This window comes from Rhinopithecus roxellana, chromosome 11, assembly GCF_007565055.1.
Source record: "Rhinopithecus roxellana isolate Shanxi Qingling chromosome 11, ASM756505v1, whole genome shotgun sequence".
In the NCBI taxonomy this organism is placed as follows: domain Eukaryota; kingdom Metazoa; phylum Chordata; class Mammalia; order Primates; family Cercopithecidae; genus Rhinopithecus; species Rhinopithecus roxellana.
The window spans coordinates 40,788,674-40,805,134 of record NC_044559.1 but is presented as its reverse complement, the minus strand read 5'-3'; the positions used below and the strand labels follow the sequence as shown (position 1 = coordinate 40,805,134).

General features: G+C 45.5%; 1 long non-coding RNA gene across 1 annotated transcript; it reads left to right on the top strand.

Moving 5' to 3' along the window:
• Positions 1–238: 238 nt before the first annotated feature.
• Positions 239–14,363, top strand: LOC115900471. Its single transcript, XR_004060150.1, has 3 exons — positions 239–781; positions 13,130–13,271; positions 13,818–14,363. It is a non-coding gene; the product is annotated as an uncharacterized LOC115900471 (long non-coding RNA).
• The last annotated feature ends 2,098 nt before the right edge of the window (positions 14,364–16,461 follow it).

Genomic DNA, 16,461 nt, shown 5'->3' with positions numbered 1-16,461 from the left:
ACCTGTGGCTGGGTTTCTTTTTCAACTGGCAAAATAGAACCTTCCTTGGAGTTAGCAAGTAGGAGATCAGGGAGTTTCTCACTAATGATGGTGTAATTCAGCAAAGGATCCCTTTTCGGGTCATCAGCTTAGTGTCAGTTCCTGGTTCTATCTGACTCATTGCAGTAGTGGGAGGTTTCAAAAACTTGAAGTCGGGAGGGTTTACATCAATTTCACATATTATAAACAACAACAACAGCTCACAGCGCTAGCGAGGCATCCCATTCTACTTATCTTTACAACCTAACAAGAGCAGGAATAGTCAAAAGAAATATTCTTCTCTGCTACGAACCGATTGGAATAAATACCTGAGTTCCTGATAAAATGGAAAATAACACCTTTCCATAGGTGTGGAATCACCAATGACATCAGAACAAAAACTATTGCTAGGTACCAAGGAGAAAATGTCTTGAAGACAAGATGTGAATAGCAAGTTCAGAAGAAGGGAAGTCAAAAAAGAAAAAAAAAGAAAAAAAAAGAAAAAAAAAAAAGCAGCCCCCTGGGCGACCTAGTGAGACTCAAAAAAAAAGGAGATGAAGGAAGATTATCATGATGCTACCTCTAATTTTCTATAGCAGGCTCCATAGAGCTCAAAATACTTTAAAGACGTATTTTTATTCTGAAGTAGCAGGAAGGAAATATCAGCAGCGTTCACAGATGGTGAAACTGAAGCGTCACATCGTTGGGGGATGCCTAGTTCTCCCTGCAGCATCTGGTAGCTGCGCAGGACAGTGCCTGGAGGGTAAGTTTCTGTCTTTCCTAGGAGCTTACCAACTCAGTCGTCAGAAGGTTTCCCCAATCCAAATATATTTTATTTTAATGTAAAAATAGAATATATTGTCTGGGCACAGTGGCTCACGCCTGTAATCCCAACACTTTGGGAAGATTACGAGGTCAGGAGATGGAGACCATCCTGGCTAACACGGTGAAACCCCGTCTCTACTAAAAATATAAAAAATAGCTGGGCGCTGTGGTGGGCGCCTGTAGTCCCAGCTACTCAGGAGGCTGAGGCAGGAGAATGGTGTGAACCCAAGAGGCGGAGCTTGCAGTGAGCCAAGATCGTACCACTGCACTCCAGCCTGGGCAACAGTGCGAGACTCTGTCTCAAAAAAACAAAACAAAAAAATATGTTAATAATGATATTACAATTTCCATCAGAAATCTCAAGGCTATTGAGAACCAGGATTAGTCTACTGATTACAATAAGAGAAGGGGCTGGGCACAGTGGCTCATGCCTGTAATTCCAGCACTTTGGGAGGCTGAGGTGGGAGGATTACTTGAGCCCAGGAGTTTGAGACCAGCTTCGGCAACATAGTGAGACCCCATCTGTATAAAACATAAGTGAATTAATAAATAAATAAAATAAGAGAGGGGACAAAGAGATGTGGTCATTTGATCAGCGTATTGGTTTTCTAGGGCTGCTGTAACAATGACCATAAAGTGGGTTGCGGTAAACAACAGAAATGTATTTTCTCACAATTCTGGAGGCTAGAAATCCAAAATCAAGGTGTTGGCTGGGCCAGGCTCCCTCTGAAGCCTCCAGGAGAGAATCCTTCCTTGCCTTTTCCAGCGTCTGGAGGCTGCCTGCAATTCTTGGTGTTCCTTGGCTTGTACATATATCACTCCAATTTCTGTCTCATTTGCCACACGGCACTCTCCCTGTATGTCTGTGTCTGTATCAGTGTTCAAATTTTTCTCCCCTTATAAAGGTACCAGTCATTGAACTAGTGTTCCAGTAAAACCTCATCTTAACTTTTTTAGATCTACAAAGGATCTATTTCCAAGTAAAATCACATTCATAGGTACCAGGGATTAGGACTTGAGCAAATCTTTAAGGGGACATGATTCAATCAGCAACAATCAGTTTGAAAACAAGATATTACTACCTAGTGGTAAATACACTTAAAACTACCAAAGGCCATGACTCTCCCCCCAAAAATGGAGATAGCATCATCTTTACTGTTGAAATAGCCCGGAATGTCTTTCTCAATAAGCTCTCTCTAGATGTTCTTCCCATCTCTAAGACTCATGATTCTATGACTTGAAACTTACCATCTCACAGACTGTCTCTCTATATGCAGTTTTTCCATTACAACATTTTCACATCCCCATCCTTGAAGCTGGTAACAGCGTTTTTTTGTTTTTGTTTTTGTTTTTTTTAGAGGAAACTTGTCCTGAAATGGAGTGTTTTGTTCTAAACAGTTCATGTATTCTTTAGAAGGAAAGGAGAGGGATGTTCACAGACGGAAAAACATATAGTAAGAATAATCAACATATTTGAGCTTCCATTCTGCTTAAGACTGTGGTAGACACCATCAGTCTGTTTAATACACATGACCATTTCCATTTAGGGGCATGGAAAATGAGGGGCGGAGCACAAAAGGAACTTGCCAAGGTCTCATGGACCGTAAGAGGGTAAAGGGTAAGCTACAGACAGATGCACCCTACTTCTGACCCCAAGAGCAACAAAACTAGGACAGGTGAAAAGAGTAGAGAGGACGGGATGAGAAAGGCCAGGAACAGAAGCTTCCTTCTTTTCTTTTGTACCAAGCAGCTGTTTGTTCAGGAGCCACTGTTTCCCGTTTGTACAGTGCTGCTTCTGCACCTCAGCAAATTTTTGACCTACCAACAGAACCAGAATAAGCCACTCACACAACACCCGACAACAGGGACCCATTGTCATGGAAGTCAGGTGGCTGAGAGCTAAGCATTATTCCCCTGATCTGTTTCTGTCACGGGCGTTGTTTGGAGGTTGGATGAAATCATTAAATGTAAGCATTCTTTCTGAGCCTGGAAGCAGCCCAACAAAATTCAATGATTCATTCCTGACCCCAGCTACCTCCTTTCACCCCACAATATTCTTTCTCCACCCTCTCCTACAAAAGCTTCTATTCACTCAACAACTGCTATGTGCTAGTTTTAACAATCTGACAACTCAAACAGGTAGACATCAGCTCTCTCCCTTTTTTTTTTTTTTTTGTGAGACAGAGTCTTGCTCTGTTGCCCAGGCTGGGGTGCAGTGGCCGGATCTCAGCTCACTGCAAGCTCCATCTCCCGGGTTTAGGCCATTCTCCTGCCTCAGCCTCCAGAGTAGCTGGGACTACAGGAGCCCGCCACCTCGCCCGGCTAGTTTTTTGTATTTTTAGTAGAGACGGGGTTTCACCGTGTTAGCCAGGATGGTCTCGATCTCCTGACCTCGTGATCCGCCCGTCTCGGCCTCCCAAAGTGCTGGGATTACAGGCTTGAGCCACCGCACCTGGCCTTTTTTTTTTTTTTTTTTTTTTTTTTTGAGACGAAGTCTAGCTCTGTCGCCCAGGCTGGAGTTGGAGTAGCAGTGGCTCAATCTTGGCTCACTACAACCTCCACCTCCAGGGTTCAAGCGATTCTTCTGCCTCAGCCTCCTGAGTAGCTCGGATTACAGGCATGCGCCACCACGTCCGGCTAATTTTTTGTATTTTTAGTAGAGACAGAGTTTCACCATGTTGACCAGGCTGGTCTCGAACTCCTGACCTCGTGATTCACCCACCTCAGCCTCCCAAAGTACTGGGATTACAGGCGTGAGCCACCGCACCCGGCTTTTTTTTTTTTCTTTAGAATTGCGAAACCATAGAGAGACAAGTCAAAATAACTCCTGAAGATTGTCTCTTAATGCAAGAGAAATACAAATAACCAGATTCCTTCTTTCTCTTTGGACTTAAAAATGAAATCTCATGTGATTTATCTTTGCAATTCCAAGAAAATATTTAATGTTTTATTTTCTCCTTTTTACCATATTTTACTTTACTCTCTTGCTTTCTGCTGTTCTGAATTATTTTTATTGCCTTCTTTGTTCTTAGAATTTTCCTTTGCCCCCATTTTTTCCCCTCTTCTTCAGTTTCCTAATTGTCCCAGCTATTTCACTCTCTCTTTCTTTTTTTTTTTTTTTTTTTTTTTTTTGAGACGGAGTCTCGCTCTGTCGCCCAGGCTGGAGTGCAGTGGCCAGATCTCAGCTCACTGCAAGCTCTGCCTCCCGGGTTCACGCCATTCTCCTGCCTCAGCCTCCCGAGTAGCTGGGACTACAGGCGCCCGCCACCTCGCCTGGCTAGCTTTTTGTATTTTTTAGTAGAGACGGGGTTTCACCGTGTTAGCCAGGATGGTCTCGATCTCCTGACCTCGTGATCTGCCCATCTCGGCCTCCCAAAGTGCTGGGATTACAGGCTTGAGCCACCGCGCCCAGCCCACTCTCTCTTTCTTATGGTTCTCTCTAGAATCATAAAAGTGTAGAAATTTAATATGAAAAGGGACTTTCAGTTAGTTTAGCAGCACCATTTTACAGATGAAGAGCTAAGGTTTAGGGAATTTGTCCAAAGTATTCCAGTTAATTTGTGGGAGGACCTGGCACTGGAACCCAAGTGTCCTGGTTACCTGAATACAACTCCAATTCCTTCTTTATATCTAATGCCACCTTCATATAAGATATCTTCATATCCCTGCCATACTTGCTGATCTCTTGTGCTGCATATTAATGTCAAATCGTAGGCTCCGGGCCATCAAGTATGGATTTATTTATTTATTTTTATTTTTGAGACAGGGTCTCTGTTGCCCAGGCTGGAGTGCAGTGGTGTGATCTCGGCTCACTGCAAGTATAGATTTAGTTATTCTGGTGCTTAAAAGGTTTGAGGTGTCATTTTTCTGAGTAGATGGTAGACGATTTCACGAAATCTGTGAAATGAGGCTTCCTGATTTAATTTTATGAAAAAAGAAATACAAAGAACAAAAGGGGAAATTTGTATTACCAACAGTAAAAGTGGTCATTCTTGAGAAAGAAAGAGGAAGTGAAATTGTACAACTCAAAAATATGCTCATGGTATACGCATAAGATTTCAGTCAGTAGCACAATCTAATAATAAAACACTTGGGTCATAGGTCAAACAAGTAATTACAATCTGATGTTCTAACTAATTAGAGTGGAAGCAAATTTTATACAATGTTGTATCCCCACAATCCCAACAGTTCTTGATGCATCCTAAGTGCTCAGTGCACTTTGTCTAATAAATGTTGACTGACATAAATATGTGGTCTAGAGAAAGTTAAATTAGAAGATCGACTCAACTCTGGATTCAGGGTTCTTTTAATGCCAATATTCTAATTCTAATTTTGAAAAGCAGCACAAGAATATTACCAGTTAGAAAGAAAGAATCCAGCCAGGTGCGGTAGCTCATGCCTATTAACCCAGCACTTTGGGAGGCCGAGGCGGGTGGATCACCTGAGGTCAGGAGTTCAAGACCAGCCTGGCCAACATGGTGAAATCCTATCTGTACCAAAATACAAAAATTAGCTGGGTGTTGTGGCATGTGCCTGTAGTCCCAGCTACTCGGGAGGCTGAGTGAGGCAGGAGAATTGCTTGAGCCAGGAAGGTGGAGGTTGCAGTGAGCCATGATCGCGCCACTGCACTTCAGCCTGGGTGACAGAGAGAGACACTGTCTAAAAAAAAAAAACAGGTTAACACAGTAAATATCATGTTATGCATATTTTCCCATAATTTAAAAAAAAGAAAAAAGCAAGGTAGGGAAAATGTGTATAGTTTTGAGTAAGGAGGGAGATAAATCTAGATATATTATTACTTATATATTACAAAGAAAAATAGATTTAAATTTTAAATTGTTAACTATAGTGGAAAAGAGGCAACAGGGTAGAAAACACAGGGATATAAGCTAGACTTATTTGAATATACCTTGCTTTGTAGATTACATTTTGAAATTGTGTAGATATTTTATATAATTACAGAATAAAATAAAGAGAGAGACACCCTCTAAAAAAAAAAAAAAGGTTAACACAGTAAATATCATGTTATGCATATTTTCCCATAATTAAAAAAAAAGAAAAAAGCAAGGTAGGGAAAATGTGTATAGTTTTCTACAAATGGCAATCTCAAAAAGAGAAGAAAATGGCAATCTCAAAAAGAGAAGAAGAGGAACTATATCTCCTCTATCTCTTTCTTTCTCTATTCCAGCAACCTTACAGACCACTATTCCAGATGATAGTGGTACAAGCTAGAAGGGGGCTGCCTGACCCATATGGACTTCATGTGAGCCAAGAAATAAACTCGCATTGTGTTAAGCCACTGAAACATTGCAGAAGCTAGGAGAGATTGGTTTTCGTTGTTGTTGTTGTTTTGTTTTGAGACAGGGTCTCGCTCTGTCGTCTAGGCTGGAGTGCAGGGGCACGATCGTGGCTCACCGCAAATTCTGCCTCCTGGCTCAAGCAATCCTCCCATCTCAGCTTCCCAAGTAGCTGGGACTAAAGGCACACGCCACCATGCTCAGCTAATTTTTGTACTTTTTGTAGAGATGGGATTTCACCATGTTGCCCAGGCTGGTCTCAACTCCTGAGCTCAAGTGATCTGCCCACCTTGGCCTCCCAAAGGGCCAGGATTACAGGCACGAGCCACCACGCCCGGTCTAGGGTATATTATTTGGACCAAATACCAAGTAATGCAGGTGAAGCACTTGGCCCTGACTCATGCTAAGCAGTCAGTACAAATGCAGCCAAGCCTCGGGTCAGCCCCAGAACCAAGAATGAGAACCACTGAGACGCCCTGTCAGAGTCACATCTCTTCCCCTCTTGGAACATCTGTTTCTTTTTTTTCTCATGTAGAGATCAGTTTTCTCTGCTTCTCTCTTCACATGATAAACAGAAGGTAACTATCCCATAATCCATAAATTAATTTTTTCTCCACTCAATCCAAGTAAGTTCAGGTATTGGCTGTCTCTCAGGCTAATTCCCTAAAGTCTCAATCCCCTCAAGAGAAAATATTACTACTTTAGCTTGGATTAAGTGTGTGCTTGTGGCCCCATAATATGGTCACTGGAGGAGGGTCTTGCCGCCCTCCAGCCCCTGCTGTGAGTGGGGTAGGCAGTCACCCAAAAGCAGTCACTGGCAGGCTCCACAGGCATTCCCTCTAAGATGACTCTGTTGGTTGGGATATGGGTTCAGAGACCCCAGATAATAACGGTATCAACAGATAAAGCAGTTCTTGTTTCCTTTCTTGAACAGCTGTATGTAGGCAGCTTAGAGCTCATATGGTAGTTGTCGTGGGTTGAATAGGATCTCCCAAAAATTCATATCCACCCAGAATCTCAGAATGCAACTTTACTTGGTAACAGGGTCCCTACAGATGTAATTAGTTAAGGATTTGGAGATGAACTCATCCTGAACTTAGGGTGGACCCTAAATCCAACGACTGGTGTCTTTATAAGGAAAGGAGAGGACGTAGAGGAACACACACAAAAAAAAGGTCATGTGAAGATGGGGGCAGAGATTACAGTGATGCTGCCACAAGGCAAGGAACACCTGGGACCACCAGAAGCTGGAAGAGGCAGGAAGGATTCTTCCCTGGAGCCTTCAGAGGGAGCATGGCCCTGCTGACACCTTGATTTCAGACTTCCAACCTTCAGGACTATGAGAGAATAACTTTATATTGTTTCAAGCCACCTAGCTTGTGATTGTTTGTTATGGTGACTGTAGAACACTGATATAATGGTTTTGGGGGGCATCTGGGATCAGGCTACTTCCACTTCCTTTCCACTATCCCTACAAGGTGGCTCTCATCCGCATAATCCAAGATGGATCTCCAGGCTTCATATCCATTAAGCGTTGGGATGGGAAGGGGAAAGAAGGAGCTCACTCCCTCCCTTTGAGGACACATCTTGAGTAGCACCCCACACTTCTGCTTACCTCCCACAGCCAAGCCCAGATGCAAGGAAGGATGGGAAACACAGTCTACTTTCTAGAGACAGAGTCTTACCTTGATGCCCAGGCTGGAGTGTAGTGGCAACATCATAGCCCACTGCAGCCTCAAACTCCTAGGCTCAAGCAATCCTCCCACCTCAGCCTCCCGAGTAGCGGGCCTGGCTAATTAAAGAAATTGTTTGTAGAGATGGGGTTTCACTACATTGCCCAGGCTGATCTTGAACTTCTGATCTTCCCACCTCAGCCTCCCAAACTGCTGGGATTATAGTCATAAGCCATTGCACGCTCAGCCAAACTGCTACTTTTTTAAAGCAGTGATTTGCCTTAGGATAGTTAATATGGTAGTGGAATATAAAATGTCCTTTTTCATAAAATGGAAATGTTAATTCTTATTTGATATGGTTGTTGGGAGGATGTAATGAGATAATAATGCCTGGCTCACAGAAGGCACTCAGTAAACAACAGTTATCGTTGAAGGTGAGAAAGGCTGGGGTACATCAATCAATTCATTCATGTATCCAGCAAACACTCAGTGTTGATGAGAGCACACACTCAGTGTTGAAGGGTCTAGGAAGTCACTCCCACTACCCCCACTCTAAGAGTCACACCAATAGAATATATGTCCAAGGATCTCTAGCCAAGCAGGAAACAGAAAACCAACCTTGTCACAAAGCTCTAGTAAAAACTGGATTTGAACATGGCTTAAACCTAGACCTAAGGGAGACATAATCCTCCTTTTCCACTGAACTGAACAGAGGAAGACTCACAGGGCAGGAGTCACTGGACCTACCCATCCAGTCATAGTGGAGAAGTTGGAAGAAAGAGAATGATAGATCCTCGCTTCTTCTGCCACAGAGGTGGTCCTGCCAAGGGGTGCTAACCCCACAGAAGCATTATATCTGAGCTCAGGCAAAGTAAGAAGGGTGAGACCTGCGGCCTGGCCTTTAAGACCAGTTACCCACCAATGAGACTGGCCCATCCAGATCTTCAACCTCTCACCTGGGAGGAAGCAACTAAAGGAAAGGAGAAGGATGATGGAAGTGTTTCCTCAAAATGTTCTTCCAAATAGGAAGAGAAGCAGAAATCTTCTCCACACCCAGGGTCTAAAGAGGAACTAAACTTCTATCTGGTTCTCTTTAAGCTACCAGGTATTTGGAAGTTGGGGAGGGTGTTCATGGCTTGAAGAGAAGGATATACAAAGACATGGAACCACAAAAGATCATGGCAAGTCCAGAAAAGGGTCAGTAGTTTATTTTGTCTGAAGCATAGCCATTGTGTGGAGGAAACAACAGGAGACGTGTCTAAGCAGCCAGGCAGGTGCAAGGCGATTTGTCAAGACTGATTAATTTGAAGAAAGGTGGCTCTCAAAAAGTAACAGGAAACATCATATTTATCCATGAAATGCCAGGAGCATTCTCTTTAAGTCAAGGAACACAAGGATATTTGTTATTCCTGATATTATTCAGTATTTTTGCTAGACATTGCAATAACACAATAAAAAGAATAAGAGAGGCTGGGCACAGTGACTCACACCTGTAATCCCAGCACTTTGGGAGGCCACGGCAGGTGGATTACTTGAGGCCAGGAGTTCAAGACCAGCCTGGCCAACATGGTGAAACCCCGTCTCTACTAAAAATACAAAAATTAGCCAGTCATGGTGGTGAGCACCTGTAATCCCAGCTACTCGGGAGGCTGAAGCAGGAGATCACTTGAACCTGAGAGATAGAGGTTGCAGTGAGTTGAGATAGCACCACTGCACTCCAGCCTGGGTGACAGAGTGAGACTCTGTCTAAAAAAAAAAAAAAAAGAAAAGAAAAAAATAGGAGGCACAACATAGGATAAATTAATTTATAATTAATCATTATTATAGATATGATTGTCTACCTCTTGCCATCTTACAGAAGCAGCTAGATTGGATCTTGTTTTAATCTACTAGGGTGACCATAACAAAATATCATAGACTGGGGGGTTTACACAACAGGAATTTATTTTCTCACAGTTCTGGAACCTGAAAGTCCAAGATCAAAGTTCAGCAGGTTTGGTTCCTCCTGAAGCCTCGTTCCTTGGCTTGCGGACAGTCTTTCCTCCGTGTGGGGTACGTTCCTGGTGCCCATTCCTCTGGTTGCATTAGCTTAGGACCCCATCCTTATGCTCTCATTTAACTTTAATTACTTCTTTTTTTAAAAAAGAGTACGCCAGACTAGCCTGACCAACATGGAGAAACCCTGTCTCTACTAAAAACACAAAATTAGCCGGGCGTGGTGGCGCATGCCTGTAATCCCAGCTACTTGGAAGGCTGAGGCAGGAGAATTGCTCGAACCCGGGAGATGGAGGTTGCAGTGAGCCTAGATCGTGCCGCCGCACTCCAGCCTGGGCAAAAAGAGCGAAACTCCGTCTAAAAAAAAAAAAAATACGCTGGGCGCGGCGGCTCACTCCTGTAATCCCAGCACTTTGGGAGGCCGAGGCGAGCGGATTACGAGGTCAGGAGATCCAGAGGAGGAAAGGAGATAGAGACAGAGACACAAGTCAAGCAAGCATCTGAAACCTCCCTCTCCAGTCTTCCTACTTCTTGAAGACAGAGCAGGCTTTTTACTCAAACAGTGGTCTTCAGATACTGTTCTTTAGACTCACCTGGGGGAGCTTCAGAAATTTGTCAATATCTGGGCCCCTCCTGTAGAGTTTTTATTTAACGGGTCTGGGGTAAATGTGGGCTTGTTTTGTTACAAGTGTATTGTTTCTATGCACCTTTTTAAAGTGTACAATTGAGTAGTTTTTAGTATATTCACAAAGTTGGGCAACTATCACCACTATCTAATTCCAGAACATCTTCATCACCGCAAAAAGAAACCCATCAGATTCCTCTCATTGCCCCCAACTCCCAGCTCCTGGCAACCACCAAGCTTCTTTATTTTCTTTCCTTTTTCCTTACTTCCTTCCTTTCTTTCTTTTCTTGGCTTCACGGAGTTTCACTCTTGCTGCCTAGGCTGAAGTGCAATGGTGCAATCTCGGCTCACCACAACCTCCGCCTCCCGGGTTCCAGCAATTCTCCTGGCTCAGCCTCCTGAGTAGCTGGGATTATAGGCATGCGCCACCAGGCCCGGCTAATTTTTGTATTTTTAGTAGACGGGGTTTCTCCATGTTGGTTAGGCTGGTCTCGAACTCCCGACCTCAGATGATCCGCCCGCCTCCACCTTCAAAGTACTGGGATTACAGGTGTGAGCCACCATGTCCATCCGCTACTTTCTTTCTCTAGGGAGATGCTCCTGCTGGGCATTTCAAATGATTGGAATCATACAGTATGTGGCCTTTTGTACCTGGCTTCCTTCATGGGTTTATGTATTTTTTTGAAATCTCACTGATTGTACAGCCAGAGTTAAGAACCATCCCTGCTAACAGAAGTCCCTTCGTGGAAACAATAAAACTTGCAAACGCTTCCCTCTGAACCTCACCTAGGATCAATCCACAGCAGAGTCCCCACAGCTCATGCAGAAAAAGCTGGGAAAGGGCTCTGATTGGCCCAGCTTGGGTCACATGCTCAACCCTTGACCAGTCACAGTGCTTAAGAAATAATCGTGTGATTCCCTCCCATGGGCTCTAGCCTAAGGAAAATGGGGGACTTGACAAAGGACTTTCAGTAGATCCAATTTAGAAACTTGTACAGGAAGTTTATTTTATTTTTTTCAGGTCCCTTTTCTGGGCAAGCAAGGCAGCTTAAACTACTAAGGCAAACCGATTAACCTTAAGATCTTCATGTTACATGTCTGACAAAATGATGCTGCAGAAAAAAAGATACTCTACCAATTTATAGGAAATACAAAAGGCTGGGGATCTTGTTAAATGATACCATGGGGATTCAATGGACAAAATCCAGACTGTGGGAAACTCTCCAGAAGAGACAATATATTTGTTTTTTGTTTGTTTGTTTTGTTTTAATTTCAGTAAATAAACTGCAAGGAAAAGAAAAAGAGCTAGAAAGAGAAACTAAAATTGGAAGACATTGAAAGCTACAGCAACCAATCACAATCTATAGGTATTAAATTAGATCCTAATTTTTCATAAATGTGTTACATTTGTGAGATAATTAGAAACCTGAATATGAGATATTTAATGATTATATTAAGGAATTATTGTTCATTCTTTCAGATATGGTAATAGTATTTTTAAAATCTTTGTTTGTTTGTTTGTTTTTTGAGATAGGGTCTCTATCACCCAGGCCAGAGTGTAGTGGCGCAGTCTCAGCTCACTGCAACCTCCACCTCCCAGGCTCAAGCGATTCTTGTGCCTCAGTCTCCTAAGTACCTGGCACTACAGGTGTATGCCACTGTGCCCAGCTAATTTTTTGTAGTTTTAGTAGAGATGGGGTTTTGCCATGTTGTCCTGGCTGGTCTTGAACTCCCGACCTCAGGCAATCTGCCTGCCTTGGCCTCCCAAAGTGCTAGGATTACAGGTGTGAGCCACCTCACCTGGCCAAAATCTTAATCTTTTAGAAATCCGTACTGAAATATTTATGAATGAAATGATAGGCTGTATAGGATGTGATTCAAAATATTATGTGAGAGGGAGTGGATTAGGATAGGGATGGAGTAGGCCTGGTTTGGGTTGACGGTTGTTGGGATTGGGAGGATGGGAACACAGGAACATTATAATATTCTGTCTTCTTTAATGAATGTTCAACACTCCGCATAATAGTTCGGGTATGGTGGCTCAAGCCTGTAATCCCAGCACTTGGGAGGCTGTGGTGGGGGAATGGTTTGAGCCCAGGAATTCAAGACCAGCCCAGGCAACATGGCAAAACCCCATGTATACAAAAACAAAAATTAGGCCAGGCATGGTGGCCCAGTTGCTTAGGAGGCCAAGGCGAGAGGATTACTTGAGCTCAAAAGGTTGAGGCTGCAGTGAGCAGTGTTCACACTACTGTACTCCAGCCTAGGCAATAGAGTGAGACCCTGTCTCAAAAAAAAAAAAAACAAACAAACTGCACAATAAAAATGTTAAAAGTAACAAAAGAGGGCACGGTGGCTCGTGCCTGTAATCCCAGAACTTTGGGAGGCCGAGGCAGGTGGATTACCTGAGGTGGGGAGTTCAAGACCAGCGGGTTCAACATGGAGAAACCCCATCTCTACTAAAAATACAAAATTAGCCTGGCATGGTGATGCATGCCTGTAATCCCAGCTCCTCGGGAGGCTGAGGCAGGAGTATTGCTTGAACCTGGGAGGTGGAGGTTGCAGCGAGCCAAGATCACGCCACCGCACTCCAGCCTGGGCAGCAAGAGCAAAACTCCATCTCAAAAAAAAAAAAAAAAAGTAACAAATGTATGTATTTATATTGAAACTGTCCTGCCTCTATTTTTTTTTTATAGTGGTTTGAGTCTGTGTATATATGAAAGTACTAAAACCGACGGGAGTGGCGGCCCATCTCGAGCAGCCGCTGTGAAGACACCAGCTGCAGTAGCAGAGGCACAGCCCTGGCTGTGCGCTCCACAGAGCCGGCGCCAAGAACAGGTGGGAGCCCTGCACTCCTAGGCACAGCTGCAGCTGCCCAGCCGCAGCTGCAGACCCAGGAAACCTTGCCCTCTCGGGGACCCAGGAAGACCCCCTGCCCCTGAAGGCTCAGAAGCACCTGCTCCCCCTGCCTGGTCTGTCCCCACTCCTGGTGTCTGCTCTGATTCAGAGCAAAGTTGTGGCCAAGCCCATGTGCTGTTGAAACCTAGCCGGGTGTGAATGCACTTGGGGTGGAGCTGACAAACCAGTCCCCTGCCACCTCGGCCCCCTCCAGACTTTGGACACCAATGATCATGGGAGGGAGGCCAAGCGGGTGGTGAGGGTGGCTCGGCATGGGTCTTCAGGAAACCCCCAGCATGAACAGCCTGAGTGTGGTGGGTGACATGTAGATGGTGGCAGGAGGCAGACAGGCTTCTGGGTGGAAAGAGGTGGGTCCCCAGTGAAGCCCCACCTTCAAGCCAGGGAGAGCCTAAATCATGGGGGCTGGGTGGTCAGTTCTGGGTGCAGTCTGCAGCCTGAAGTGAGAACTTATGGTGCTTTTTTCAGGCCCGCTCATGGCCACCGATGGACCAATCAGCACACACTTTCTCCCTTCTGAAGCCCATAAAAAACCTCAACTCAACCAGACTCTCAGAGACTTTGGGATGACCTGCTGCAGATAGGAGCTAACTCCTCTGGGTCTCCTCTCCACTGAGGGCTGCAGACATTGGGACGACCTGCCTGCAGATAGGAGCTACCTGCTCTGGGACTCCTCTCTGCTGAGGGCTACAGACCAACGTTGGGACTACCAGCTGCAGGAAGGAGCTACCTGCTTCGGTCTCCTTGACTCGTCAGAATGACCTGCCTGTGAATAGGAGCTAGCCACTTTGGGTCTCCTGAGAGCTGTTCTGTCACTCAATGAAGCTCCTCTCCACCTCACTCACCCTCTAGTTGTCTGTGTACCTCATTCTTCCTAGATGCATGACAAGAACTCGGGACCTGCCGAATGGTGGTACCGAAAGAACTGTAACACAAACAGGGCTGAAACAACCCCCTGGCTCACCACATTGCAGGCAACAAGAAGAGAAGAGCTCTGGCCCTTCGGGGACCTCAGACCTAGGGGCTCTCCATGCCAGGGCTGCGACAGCTCTTTGGGGCTCTGCAGTTCCTGGCATCTCCAGGTTTGCAGGTGCCACCACATTACCCTCATTCAGACATGGGCGCCTGCAGCAGAAGCCACATGCAGTACATCTGGTCCAGCCACAGCTTTTCATGGAGCCATCACCTGTGGTGGCACCTGGAGCTGCTTGTCCCACCATAGCAGCCAGCATGCCTGGCTGTGCACAGTGGCCAGACCCCATGCTTGCTCGCCCACACACCCACCACTCCACGCCTGGCTTGCCCTTGGCAGGTGTGGGACCCGACACAGCCTACCGGGCCAAGTGGATGGGATGAGCCCAGTGGGCAGGAGCAATATTCAGGCAGAAGGCGCTGCTGGCCACAGAGGTTTTCCATCTGGAAAAATGACACCCCAAGGATCCTGTGACAAAACCACATTTCTTTTTAAAAGGAGGAAGGAGGCAGGAAAATAGCCCTCTGGCCATGGGGAGAGTAACTCAGTGGGGGTTACTGGATTGGGTGGTTGGAAGACTGTAAGTGAAGAGCCCGTTTAGGAGAATGACTCCAAGAATGATGGTGGTGGCAGGAAGGAAAAAGAAAAGATGGAAGCTCCGAAAGTAGAACACTGGATATTTGATATATGAAGGGATTATTGTCGATTTTTTTTTTTTTTTTTTTTTTTTGAGCAAAAGAGTTTTGCTCTTGTTGCCCAGGCTGGAGTGCAGTGGCACAATCTCGGCTCACTGAAACCTCTGCCTCCCAGGTTCAAGTGATTCTCCTGCCTCAGCCTCACAAGTAGCTGGGATTACAGGCACACACCACCATGCCCAGCTAATTTTTTGTATGTGAGATGGGGTTTCACCATGTTGGTCAGGCTGGTCTCAAACTCCTGACCTCTGGTGATCCACCCACCTCAGCCTCCCAAAGTGCTGGGATTACAGGTGTGATCCACTGCACCTGGCCTGTCAATTCTTTCATGTTTGGTGTTTGGTTGGGTTTAGCGTGAAGGAAAGAAGGTATTAAGCATGATGCTGTTTCTGGCCTGGGCAACTGGGTGGCACCATCTCCTGAAGTAGGAAACATCAGGGAGAAGAAGGTAGAAGGGGGATGGAGTGCCACTGTGCATACAATGACTTTGAGATACCTGTGGGACGTCTAGGTGGAGCTGTCCAGCTGGGTGAGGTCTGGGATGAGGTCGTGCACATACAGAAAGTCGGAACGGATTCGTATAGAGCAGGTGACCAAGGCCATGTGGAAGAGGCAGATGGCCTGGAGAGGGACTAGAAAGGACTCTGGAAAGGAAAGGAAAATCCAGACCAAGGGGATGGTCAGCTTTGAAAGCACAGGCAGAGAAAGAGGAGCCCACAACATAGGCTGGAAGGAAATAGCCAAAATACAAGAGGAAAACTAAAGATGGTAAATCTCTTGGGAGTTACAGGGAAGGGGGCAGGAAAAGGGTCAACAGCTCCAGAAGCCACTGAACATTTATACACAGGAAGAAAGGAATACCGTCCATTGGATTCAACAACAAAGACACTGTTTATGACCTCAGTGAAAGCAGTTTCCGGGCTGCTGAACACATAGGCCAATGCCCTGGGTGGAGGCGTGAATGGGAGGCATACAAAGCTGCTTCTCGTGGCCTGCTTTCCCCCCCACCTCTAGGGGAGGCTGTCCTGTCCACCATCCTGTGGCCCTAAAGAGTCACATCCTGTAATCTGAGGCCAGTGACCTATGACTTGTCTCCTCACTTGAAGAAATTACCAGGCTAATTAGGTTCCATCTCTTGAGCATCTGCTGATGGTAGGAGCTGGGCTAAAGATCCTGAAGTTGACTGAAGCTGGAGTGGTCATTACGGGATGGTGCCAGATGGGTAAGTAGAGAGTGGGGGAAATGGCAGAGATGGTCAGAGAGAAGCAGACACACACACACACACACACACACACACACACACATACACAGATGAGGAAGGAGAGGGCAGGGTAGAGAGGAGGAGGAGCCCATCCTGACGAGTTCGCAGCCTCTGTTCCAGGTTTCCATGAGGCCAGCTATCATTCAGCGTCTTGGGTAAGAGGTCTGGGGTGAGGCTGAGAAG